This window comes from Eurosta solidaginis, chromosome 1 (genome assembly GCF_040869045.1).
Source record: "Eurosta solidaginis isolate ZX-2024a chromosome 1, ASM4086904v1, whole genome shotgun sequence".
NCBI classification, from domain to species: Eukaryota; Metazoa; Arthropoda; class Insecta; order Diptera; family Tephritidae; genus Eurosta; species Eurosta solidaginis.
The window spans coordinates 151,485,205-151,497,473 of NC_090319.1; the positions used below are offsets into that span (position 1 = coordinate 151,485,205).

Here is a 12,269-nt window from a genome sequence, read left to right on the forward strand (position 1 = left end):
TTTTGAATGTAATCTACCAACACTACACTACCAACAACACGAAAGAACTTTTCACCAATACATTTAATAGCAGAGGTTGAACAAATAATTCAAGGAATGGAGAACGAAAATGACAAAGAAGTAGCCAGAAACAAACTAAGCTACAAAATTCAACAATTTAAGAGGCACATAAAACACAATTCCGCCGAAAAATTTATTATAGAAGCCTACAACAAAACTAAATCTTTTTAAAGTCACACGAAGAAGATATAATTGTAACTGATGCGGACAAAGGCAACAAAACAATCGTTTTATATAAGACAGATTACACTCAAAAGATTGACGAAGTACTAGGCGACAAGAACACATACAAAGTTATTCGAGTCGATCCAACAAATACATTACAAAAAAATTTTAATTTCAGAGGAGTACAACATCAAAAATGTATTTGAATTAAAAGAGAGATTGAAAGATACGATCATTAGCCATGAAGATGTTTTGGTATGTTGATGTTTTGGTGTTTGATGTTATTTCCCTCTTTACCAACATACCCACAAACCTAGCTATAAAGATAATCATGAAAAAATGGGATGTTATCTCCTTCTTTACCAACATACTGTCACTACGGACAGAAGTCAAAATGGCTGTTTATTCGGTTTAATCAAATTAACGACTGACTCTTTTAATATCTATTGAAAGTTATGTTACATTCGTATCAGAGACAAAATGAATGATAATAATGTGTAATAAGAAAGAATGAATGAATGAAGTAAAAAGTGGAGTAAATAAATGCGTTGCCAGATCAGAGCATGTTAGCGATGACAGCTGACAGCCTCTCCTGACAGAAACTCGCCTCGAGTTAGGTAACGTCTGCTTCTTGGGTTTCGTCGCAATCAATTTCAGGAAAAAGCGTACACCAAGGTTTCATTTTATTCGCTGTCGTGATCGTACTATACCGGCGCCGAGAGCGTTGCATGCCTTCGATGTCTTCGATAACGTACCGGTCGAACCTTAACACCTTCGTCACGATGTACGGCCCCTTGTATTTTGCCTCCAGTTTCCTTGATTCGCCAGCACTAGGAGGTGGAGCTTCAATAAGGATCAGTGAACCCTCTTGATATGCGATGGGCTTGCTATACCGTGCATTAAATCTTGCCTTCCACTTGGCTCTGGCGGACTGAATATGTTGGATAGCTTCGCTCCGTCGCCCATTCATGTGCACTTGGTCGTCGTCTTGTACTGCCGCCAACAGCTTGTTGCCACTGAGGTCTCTTAACGGAAAATCAAATATAAGGTCGATTGATGCAAACTTGGTTGTGGCGTTGACCGTCGTATTTTGGGACCACTGCAGCGAGCGAACCTGTGTGTCCCAATATTTCGCTTCGTTTGTTGATGGTTTAAGATACGAGAGTATAGCTTGATTAACTCGTTCTGCTAAACCATTGGAGCGAGGAGTCCTAACGGCCACCTTGATATGTTGTATGTTATTCGTCTCACAATAGGCCGCAAATGCTGCAGACGCGAAGGAGGAGCCCCGATCCGTGACGATTCGTTGAGGTAGCCCAAAATTCAGTGTTAGGCTATCCAATGCTTCTATGACGGGCTTGGTTTTTGTTGATCTAGTCGGCACAACAACACCATATCCCGTAAGGGCGTCGACGATCACCAGAACGTACTCGTAACCTCGTCGACTTTTAATGAATGGACCCAGATGATCCAAATGCAATGTTTGGAACGGCAGTTCGGGAATGTCCATTCCGTAGAGCTCGCACTCCTTCTTCTTCGGGTCTCGATGGTAGCAGCAGTCTATACATGCCTTGATGAAGCCCTTCACGGAATTTTTCAATCTCGGGTACCAGAAATGTTGCAAAACTCTCCGCACCGTTCCATCTACTCCTGGATGACCCACATCGTCGTGGCACATTTTAAGCACCCGCCACCGCATGCCTTTTGGAACGACTAGCATCGCCGACTTTACGGAAAATTCGATTATTCCACGGCTCTTCTAGCATCATTTGCGTCGCTTAGCAATATTTCCATTATTTCCTTCAACTTCAAGTCTTGGCTCTGCATAGTGGACACCCAATCAACCACTGATATTGACAATATTTTAGCCCCTATATCTTCAACTGGCTCAGACCCCTCAACTGGCGCTCGGCTCAATGCATCAACGTGTCCCATCGAGGAACCGGAACGATGCATCATGGTCTACTCATATTCTAACAGCTTAAGAAGCCAGCGTGCTACCCTCGGTACCATTGGCTTGGACACTTTCGCAGTTGTTATCGCCTGGCAGTCAGTAATTACCGTGAACCTCTTTCCTAGTAGGAACATCTTAAATCGTTCGCACGCTTCCACAACTGCGAGCACTTCTAGCTCATACGCGTGATATTTCCTTTCTTGGGTTGTACACGCTCGACTGTAGTACGCAATCGGTTTCAGGTCGGCGCCCTCTCGTTGTAACAAAATCGCAGCTACTCCAACACTAGAAGCATCTGTGTGTAGCTCATGTTCTTTAGAAACGTCGTAGATTGTAAGCACCGGGGCTTTATCAATGAGCTTAACCAAATGTTGGAACGCCTCTTCGCACTTAGAGTCCCAATTAAAGGCCGCGTTCTTCTTCGTCAGCTGAGTGAGTGGCTTGGCAATGAGCGCATAGCCGGGAACAAATTTCCGGAAAAATTCAGTTAACCCTAAAACCTCCTAATCTCCATCGGATTCCCTGGTGTCGGATATGCCTCTATGGCAGATGTTTTAAATATTCCCGGTCTAACCCCATTTACATCTACTTGGTGTCCTAAAAATGTTACCTCCCGTTTCGAGAATAAACATTTGGATACCCTCAAAGTCAAACCTTCTTCTTGAATTATTTTTAGAAACTCCTCCAAGTAAAATAAGTTTTCTTCCTCCGAATCGGTTGCGATGATGACATCATCTACATAACTCACAACCACTTTACTTAGAGGTGCAACCAAACGTGACGTCATTTTTTGAAAGGTGCGTGGGGCATTTCGCAATCCGAATGGCATTCTATTGAACTCGTAATGTCCATTATGAGTCACAAACGCGGTTAGAGGCTTTGCTTATACTTCTAATTCTATTTGATAGTATCCGGACATAAGGTCTAGTGTTGTAAAGAACCTCTTACCGGACAATGTTGCGATAACACCATCTACCGTAGGCATTAACCATGGCTGCTTCTCCGTTATCGCATTTAGCTCGCGGTAATCTACGCACAACCTATCTTCCCCATTTTGCTTCGACTATTTCCTCCACAACCCTTTGCTTTGGAATAGGGATGCTATATGGTTTTTTTGAAATCGGCTTCTGTGATGTTAGCTGAATATTCATCCTGAACCTCTTCGACCTACCCAGTTCGCAGGTAGTCTTTCACCAAAACAATCCGCGTACCGATTTAATAACTCAACGAGCCCTTGCTGCGCACTGGCATTCAACTCTTCATTAGTGTCTAAACCATTTAGCAATCGACATTATACTTCATGTGCCACCTTCAATAATTACCTTTCCCTTCGAAAGCACATCAATTCCAACAAGAACGTCGTATGGCATTGCAGAATCAACAACAACTAATAATTCGACCACACGAGTAACGTCATCCAACATAATTTTTGCTAAAGCTTTCCCGTGGCAAATTAATTCACCACCAGCAAATCCGATCAAATTCTCGGTGCACTCACTAACGCTTAGCCTACATCTTGTTGCAATTGATTGTTTTACCAGAGACTTACTGCTACCGGAATCAATGAGCGCCTTGCATTCAATTTGATTTTTGCCTATAATATTAATAATTTTACACAACTCTTTGCATGCATTACCAACGTGTATATTATTCACTGACGTTTCAGTTTCTATTTCTTCTTCGTTTCCATCATATCCCCTGCATTCATCACTCGTTATCTGGTTGATGCGATCGTTTTGTTTTGATTCAGCTTTCTTTGTTGCTTTATTGCAGTTTCTTGCGATATGCCCCTTTTCTCTACAATTGTAGCAAATTTGACCACCCGTTCCCTTAAAATTCTTATTCGCATCAACCGATACGTGTGATGACTGCAGTTTAATATTTCTCTAGTTGGTTTCACTTGCTCTATTCCTATTCTCGCCAACTGTCGGTATTTGTGAGAGTGATTGTAGCAAATCCGAACACTTTGTAGACTTCATAGCGCTTAGCGTTTTACGCAAACTATCGTAACTTAGACCGTTCAAGATGTAACGAATTATCGAAGCATCTTCGATATTGTCCCTTCTTCCTATTGCTAACATCTTATAAAAATACTCCAGGAGTTTCTCACCTTTACTCATTTTCATATTCATCATTTGAATATGCGCATCTGCAAAATTTCTAACGCACCGGAAATCAGATAAAAATGCCACAACAAAATCGTTCCACTCGCGAAATGCTGGCTGCGCGTCTGCCCATCGCTTCGCAACTCCTCTCAGTCGACTGAGAACAGCAAAAACAACAAAAGTGTCCTCCCATTGATACATTTCAATTGTTTCTACCTATGTACCTCTCCCCTAATCGTGAATACGGGGACTGTAACCAACCGTCTGCTGCTTGCGTCGCTGCCCAAGGCTGTGTGCTTGGCATGCTTTGGCATGTAGCATATACTTGTTGCGATGGTGTTTGTTGAATCGAATTCGGGTAAATCGTCTGCTGCTGTGACATTGAAAATGGTTGCTGTACGTTCGGCATGGCACTTACGCACATGGCGATGCTGATGGCGACACGCTGACCGGCATTGCTTGTGGCCGATCTGACGCTGGTAACTGTAAAGCCGCGGAATGCCATGATGAAATATTCGATACACAAAGTTTGGCATTATGATGCCAATTTGATGCAGCACAAGCTTGATGATTTACCTCCTCCGTGGAGCGAATACCTTGCGACTGTACATCAGTTAGTTGTTTCACTGCGGCACATAGCGCACTAACCTGCATCTCCAATTGCGTCATTCGTAAGTCATTCCTCCTTTGCTCTTAAATTTTCTGCTGATCCGTACCTTTCGTCTGTGCAACAGATGCACTCGCTACCGATAGCGAATATGGCTCTAATATTGGCTTCACCACATCTGCGTCCGCTTCCAATGTGCGATTTATAAGTTTACTTTTTGTGCCGGTTGTTTTCAGCTGAAGCTTGGTTAATAGTTCCTTCAATTGTGCAACATTAAATGCATTTAGGTCCATCTTTACTTCTGATGTCTGTCACTACGGACAGAAGTCAAAATGGCTGTTTATTCGGTTTAATCAAATTAACGACTGACTCTTTTAATATATATTGAAAGTTATGTTACATTCGTATCAGAAACAAAATGAAAAATAATAATGAATAATAAGAAAGAATGAATGAATGAAGTAAAAAGTGGAGTAAATAAATGCGTTGCCAGATCAAAGCATGTTAGCTATGACAATACCGACGAACCTAGCTATAAAGATAATCATGAAAAAATGGGCAAGATTCAAAACAATACCAACATACCCAGGAATAAATTTCAAAGTATTTTAGAGTTTTGCTTAAAGCGCAACAATTATTTTATTGTAATAATAATATATACAGTCAGTCTTTTGGAATGCCAATGGGTAACCCGCTTTCCCCCACGATCGCGGATATAATAATGGATGATCTTTTAAATAGCACATACTCGGAGCTCAAAAAGCAGCAGAAAGGCATTAAGTTCATTGTAAAGTATGTGGACGACTTATTTGCCATTATCCAGAAAGATGATGCAAATATCATACTTAAAACGCTGAACCTATACCATAACAGACTACAATTCAAGATGGAAATGCAAAAAACAACAGCATACCTTTTCTAGATGCCCGCATACATAAAACAAACAATAACTTAATATTAGACTGGTACTCTAAGCCAACAGCGTCTGGGCGCCTAATAAACTTTTTTTCATCACAACCACGAAAATATAAAATTAACACCGCCAAAAACCTCATACACAAAATCTTGACTATAAGCCATCAGCAAATTTCATGACGGCAACATAAAGAAAATACAAATGACGCTAAAAAGAAATAATTATCCTGACTACCTTATATCTGATCTTATAGAGCAAAAATTAAATCAAATTGAACAAAACCAATCAGTAGCAACAACAACAAACAATGAAACAAAACAATATCACAGTGTCACTCATATTCCCAGGCTAACAGAAAATTTAACACAAGACGTAATTAAACAACAGAACATCACAATAGCTTAAAATTCCAACCACACATTATCAAGATGCTTCACAAAAACAAAAACCCATATAAACAGAGAAAAACAAAGCAATGTGGTTTACAAAATAGAATGCAAAGGGAATACGGAGAAAAATGCAACAAAGTTTATATAGTTGTTCCTTTGGGTACACGATTAGCCGAACATGAAGCTAATATTAGGAAAACCAAACAAAATACAGGTCTCTCACAACACGCAATAACACACAACCACGTCGCTGACTTCGAAAACACGAAAATAATAGACAAAGAAGCTAGAGAGAAAAAACGATACACCTTGGAAAGCCTACGAATTTTGCAAAATAAGGAAAGGACTATGAATAAGAAAGAGGACACAGATGGTATCGCTGCCTCTTACATATTATGTTTATAACATTTTAATTTTAGTATGACAAGTGTACCACAGTAGATGATATCGTTTTATTTTATAATTTTAATCTTCTATATTTTTTATCTTTTGTTCTTGTAAATTATGTTTTGTTTCTTTAATTTAATGCCGTAATTCAAATGTAAGTGAAAATTTGAAAGCTTATAAATCAATGTTAAATGTTAATATGTGTAATTGTGATAATTTCAAATTAATGTTGTTGTTGTTTTTGTGTTTTTATTGTTAACAAATACAGAATTGCTCCAGAAGAAGCCAAGAAAATTTGGCGAAACGTCAAGTTGTAAGGTGAAATAAATTGTTTTATTTGAACTACTGCCGAATAGATCGGAAAAGCTTACCAAAAATATATGAAAATCAATCAAACCGATCGGAAACCAATATATAAAATTAAATATTCTTCATTTCTTCTTTTTTTTAAAACTTCCAAATGATACAATTTTTTTTTTTCAACAAATTTAGTTTTTCCTTTTTGTATAACTTTTCCCACTTGTTCACGTGTTCATATAAAAGTTTTTCTTTTTTTATCGATTTTATAACTTAAAAATTTTATTAATTTTTTTTCATAAAGTTTCACTTTGTAAATTTTTATTTTTATTAACTTTTAAAAATTTAAAAATACACGCGGTGCGTTGACGGGAATTCAAACGATTTTATTTTTTAACACGCTTTTATTAGCTTGGCCTGTTTGTAACGGAATCTTTGAGCTTAATTTTCACCGATTTCTAGTAGTCTGATTAATTTTAAACTTTGCATACGTATCAAGGACCGATGACAATGCATTAATGTGGTGGTGTGGTGACATAAGGTCAACGGCGATAAGGTCAATTGGCCTTATTATCACTTTGAATGGCCATAAGTTTGATTGCAACTTTGCACACGTATCAAAGCTTGATGACAACGCATTAGTGTGATGGTGTGGTGACTTAAGGTCAACGGCCATAAGGTCAGTTGGCCTTATTACCACTTTGAATGGCCATAAGTTTGATTGAAGCTTTGCACACGTATCAAAGCTTGAGGACAATGCATTAATGTGATGGTGTGGTGACATAAGGTCAACGGCCATAAGGTCACTTGGCCTTATTGTCACTTTGAATGGCCATAAGTTTGATTGAAACTTTGCACACGTATCAAGGCTCGATGACAATGCATTAATGTGATGGTGCGGTGACATAAGGTCAACGGCCATAAGGTCAATTGGCCTTATTACCACTTTGAATGGTCATAAGTTTGATTGAAACTTTGCACACGTATAAAGGCTTGATGACAATGCATTAGTGTGATGGTGCGGTGACATAAGGTCAATTTGCCTTATTAACACTTTGAATGGCCATAATTTTGATATGAACTTTGCACACTTATCAAGGCTCGATGACAATACATTAATGTGATGGTGTGGTGACATAAGGTCAACGGCCATAAGGTCAATTGGCGTTATTACCAATTTGAATGGCCATAAGTTTGATTGAAACTTTACACACGTAACAGGGCTCGATGAAAATGCATTAATGTGATGGTGTGGTGACATAAGGACAACGGCCTTAAGGTCAATTGGCCTTATTACCACTTTGAATGGCCATAAGTTTGATTGAAACTTTGCACTCGTATCAAGGCTCAATGACAATGCAATAATGTGATGGTGGGGTGACATAAGGTTAACGGACATAATGTCAATTAAACTTATGACCACCCCAAATGGCCATAGATTTGAAACCTTGCACATAATGCGAAGAACGCAATCCTTTATTAATGATAGAAGGGGATGCATGGCACATCTACGAAAGAGCATACTGCAGCCCTTTTAACACGCTTTTATTAGCTTGGCCTGTATCTATCTATGTATCTGTGTATCCATGTATGTATGTAACGGAATCTGGAGTGGAGCCGAGAGCCCCGGTAATGCAGAGCTCCGAACTCCCTTGCACCTTTTGAAGCATTTTAAGATAGGTACTTTTAGCTAGTGCAGGCCAGCAGACCAAGGCACCATAAAGAAGGTTCAGGCGCACAATGGCTGCGTAAATCCAGTAGGTCACCTTAGGGGAGAATCCCCAGGAGGTGCCAATTGCCGTCTTGCAGGTGAACAGCTCTGCTGCTGCCTTCTTGGATCGCTCCACTATATGGTCTCTCCATAATACCTTCCTATCCAGAATGACTCTCAAATACTTGACTTGATCGCTAAACGCTAGGAACCTACCCCCAATTCTTGGCGGTGTAAAATTTGGTACTTTGAACCTCCTCGTGAAGAGGACAAGCTCGGTTTTATCCGGGTTGACTTCCAAACCTGTGGTGGGTTGTACTCCTGTAGCAGCTCCAGGATGTCAGCTGGGTCCGTTGGCGTCACTGGAACCCATGCTCTAGCCCTTGGTCGTGAGGGGATATCACGCGCCTCCACTACCTTGAGGCGCGCGCCCAGATATACAACCCCTATCAGCGTGACGCCGGCCCTATAGAGGTTTACCGATCTGGCGTCGTCACAGGCAATTAGCTTGACATTGCCCTGGAACCACCCTGCATCGGTGTAAGATCGCGGTGGACCAGGCTTGTCTTTCTTAATCTTAACAGCCACCGTAGCGAGCGCAGCCTCGATCCATTTCCACTGTTTTTTCGGGATCCTGCCATCTTCGCTGTTCTCTTCTATAATGCCAATGATCTGCCGACCCTTGGCAATTTCGGCAAAAGACCGCGTACAGCCCCGTGCGTCTTGGCCCTTTTCGGAGCCGTGGGGTTGGATTCATCTATGGACCGCTGGCGTTTCGAGGTTTCATCACTCTCGACTAAAACTTTTAAAATTACTTGAACTAAAAAATTAAAAATAAATAGTTTAAAAAAACTAAAAAAACACGCTTTTATAGCTAACCGAACTAAAAAATAGAAAATAATTTTCAATTAAAAAGAGTTTATATAATAGTAGTAGAAGGTCAAACAATCCTATAAATGATCACCTCAAAATAAAATTATAATAAAATATAAGTTATTAACAGAATAATTTAATTCACAGTAAAAAGCGTGGGGTGCTTGATATTGAATGTTACAATCATTCTATTGGCAACTATCTGAGAGGAAAGATATGAAATGTAGTCAAATGCACCCCACTCTTTTTAATCTGAATTAAATTATTCTGTTAATAACTTAAATTTTATTATAAATTTATTTTGACGTCATTAACTATAAATGATTGTTTGACTTTCGAACTAGTTTCCTTTGTATAGTTTTTATATTTTTATTCTCTTCAAACCTATAGAATTTATATTTTACTCCCATACTTCCCGCTGTTATTTTAATAAGCAATCTCTCACGTAATTTCTGCAACATTTTCCTACAAAACTCCCACAGTGTAAGCCCTACTGTTATGATGCCTGTTAACATCTGTTCCCACTTCCGTTATTAGAATTTATGTTTGAAATCATTATTGAAACATTAACTTGAACTTCGAGACTGCTCATATGCTGTTAAACCACGCTGTCTATTTGGACCAAGCGTGGGCAGATTTGTAAATGCAAGTGTATAGGTAAGTGAGAGCGCATTGATCGCGCGAACCAATTGGTTTTCATCTCAGTAACTTGTTAGACAGCAACTAACAAAGACTTTTATTTTTTTGTTGCGCAATATGTAAAACGAACAATTTTGTATGCTAACCAAAAAAAATATACGTACATGCATATTTTTAACATTCGCTGCCCAAACATGCGATAATTTTACAAACGATGTTACTACGCCACTTGTTCAGCGACGACTAAATCATTTGGTAAGCAAAGAGCGCAACCTGTCTGTGTGAAGGGCGTAACCTGTTTGCCTGATCAATTGATCTATGAAACGCCGATGTCTGATTTGGACATGCCCTGTTAACATACTACAGGTTTGCTATACCACCTACTAATAAACGAGAAGAATTTCCTATGGCTACCGGAAATAGAATGCGTATGACTGGCGGATATCAGTCGAACCTCACAACACAGATCGTTTCAATGCTACGCTTTTTGGAACACGAGAATGGTCCTATCAGATCCATATATAAAATTTGAAAAGGCCTACCTGAAACAATTTGCTGTCCCATTGGTGGTCTTAATGGCTTTGATGGTGTTTTCGACGTTCTCTCAGTTTAGTACGTAGTCGCGTATCTCTGTTGCCATGCCGGGCTAATAGAACCGCCGTCTAACACGTTCTACCGTTTTTGCTATGCCACCATTCGCTGCTGATGGTTGCTCGTGGGCAGCAGAAATCAAATTGTGACGTAATTCTGTAGGCACATATAATTTCCAAGTGTTGTCATCAGTATCGCTGTTACCAGTTGCGAATTCGGTACAATGATAAATGTACCCATCAATGACTTGGAATTCCGGCAAAACTGAAACCAAAGTTTTAACTCCTCATATTCAGGCGAGTTAAAGGAATCGGAGCACAAATCAATTTCCGGTAGGACTGGAAGTTCTATTACATTAATTTCGGACTCTGGCATGTCCTTATATAATCGAGACAGGGCATCCGCGATAACGTTCTCACTTCCTTTTTTGTGCTCAATTTAAAAGTTTAAACCTTGCAGTTTTATGGCCCACCTCGCTAGTCTCCCGCTAATATCCTTTTGTTGCATGAGCCAACGCAAACTAGCATGATCGGTCACAACCTTGAAATCCATCCCTTCAATATACATTCTAAACTTTTTTATTGCAAGAACAACGGCTAAACCCTATAGCTCTGTCACTGAATAATTCCGCTGCGCTTTGTTCAGCTTCTGTGACATGTATACTATAGGTCCTTCTTAGCCGTTCTCATCTTCCTGTAGCAAACATGCTCCTACTCTTACCTGACTAGCATCACATTGTAAAATAAAAGGTTTGTTATAGTTATAAAAAAATAAATGTCAGGCGCGATAACCTTCGAAGAGATCTAAGGCCGAGCTTTTCTTCCAATCTGCGTCATCAATTTTTCTTTGAGGTCCTCAAATGCTTGCTGGGCCTCTGAATTCCACACAAACTGTTTTTTCTTGGAAAGTAACTCGGTTAAATGAAACGTAGTTGAAGCATAATCATCGATAAATCTTCTATACCATCCGGTCATGCCAAGGAATTTCCGAAGTTGGCGTACAGTCTTTGGAGTAGGATATGTCTGAATCGCAGAAATATTTTCTTTGTCTACCTGAAGAGATACTTTCCCCACTACAAAACCTAAATAGTTGACTTGGCTTAGACAAAATTTACTCTTTCGAATATTAATGGTCAAGCCAGCCTTTCGCAATAATGCGGAGACTTCGGACAAGGGAACCAAATGTTCATTAAATGAAGACGACACTACTAATAAATCATCCAAATATACGAAAACCTGATTTTTCATGTTATATGGTATCACTTTATCCATAAGTCTACGCATAGTTTGTGGCGCGTTGCACAATCCAAAAGGCATCCTTTTGAATTGGTACAGTGGCCTGTTAGGAACGGTAAATGCAATCTTTTCCCGTGATTGCTTTTCAAGACCAATTTGCCAGAATGTATCTTTCAAGTCGATCTTGGAAATATAATGAACGGGAGGAAGCCTACTTAGCAATCCCTCAATAATTGGAATGGGATATGCATCCTTTAACGTTACCTCGTAGAATTTGCGCGAATCTAAGCAGAACCGAACCTTTCCAGGTTTGACAATTAACACTCCAGGTGAAGACCAC

The 12,269-nt window shown here is 39.7% G+C and overlaps 1 protein-coding gene across 24 annotated transcripts in view; it reads right to left on the bottom strand.

Annotated features, from left to right (window-relative positions):
* Nucleotides 1-12,269, bottom strand: part of LOC137236879 (protein eva-1) — a 3,007,131-nt gene that overhangs the window by 743,151 nt on the left and 2,251,711 nt on the right. The window lies entirely within an intron of this gene.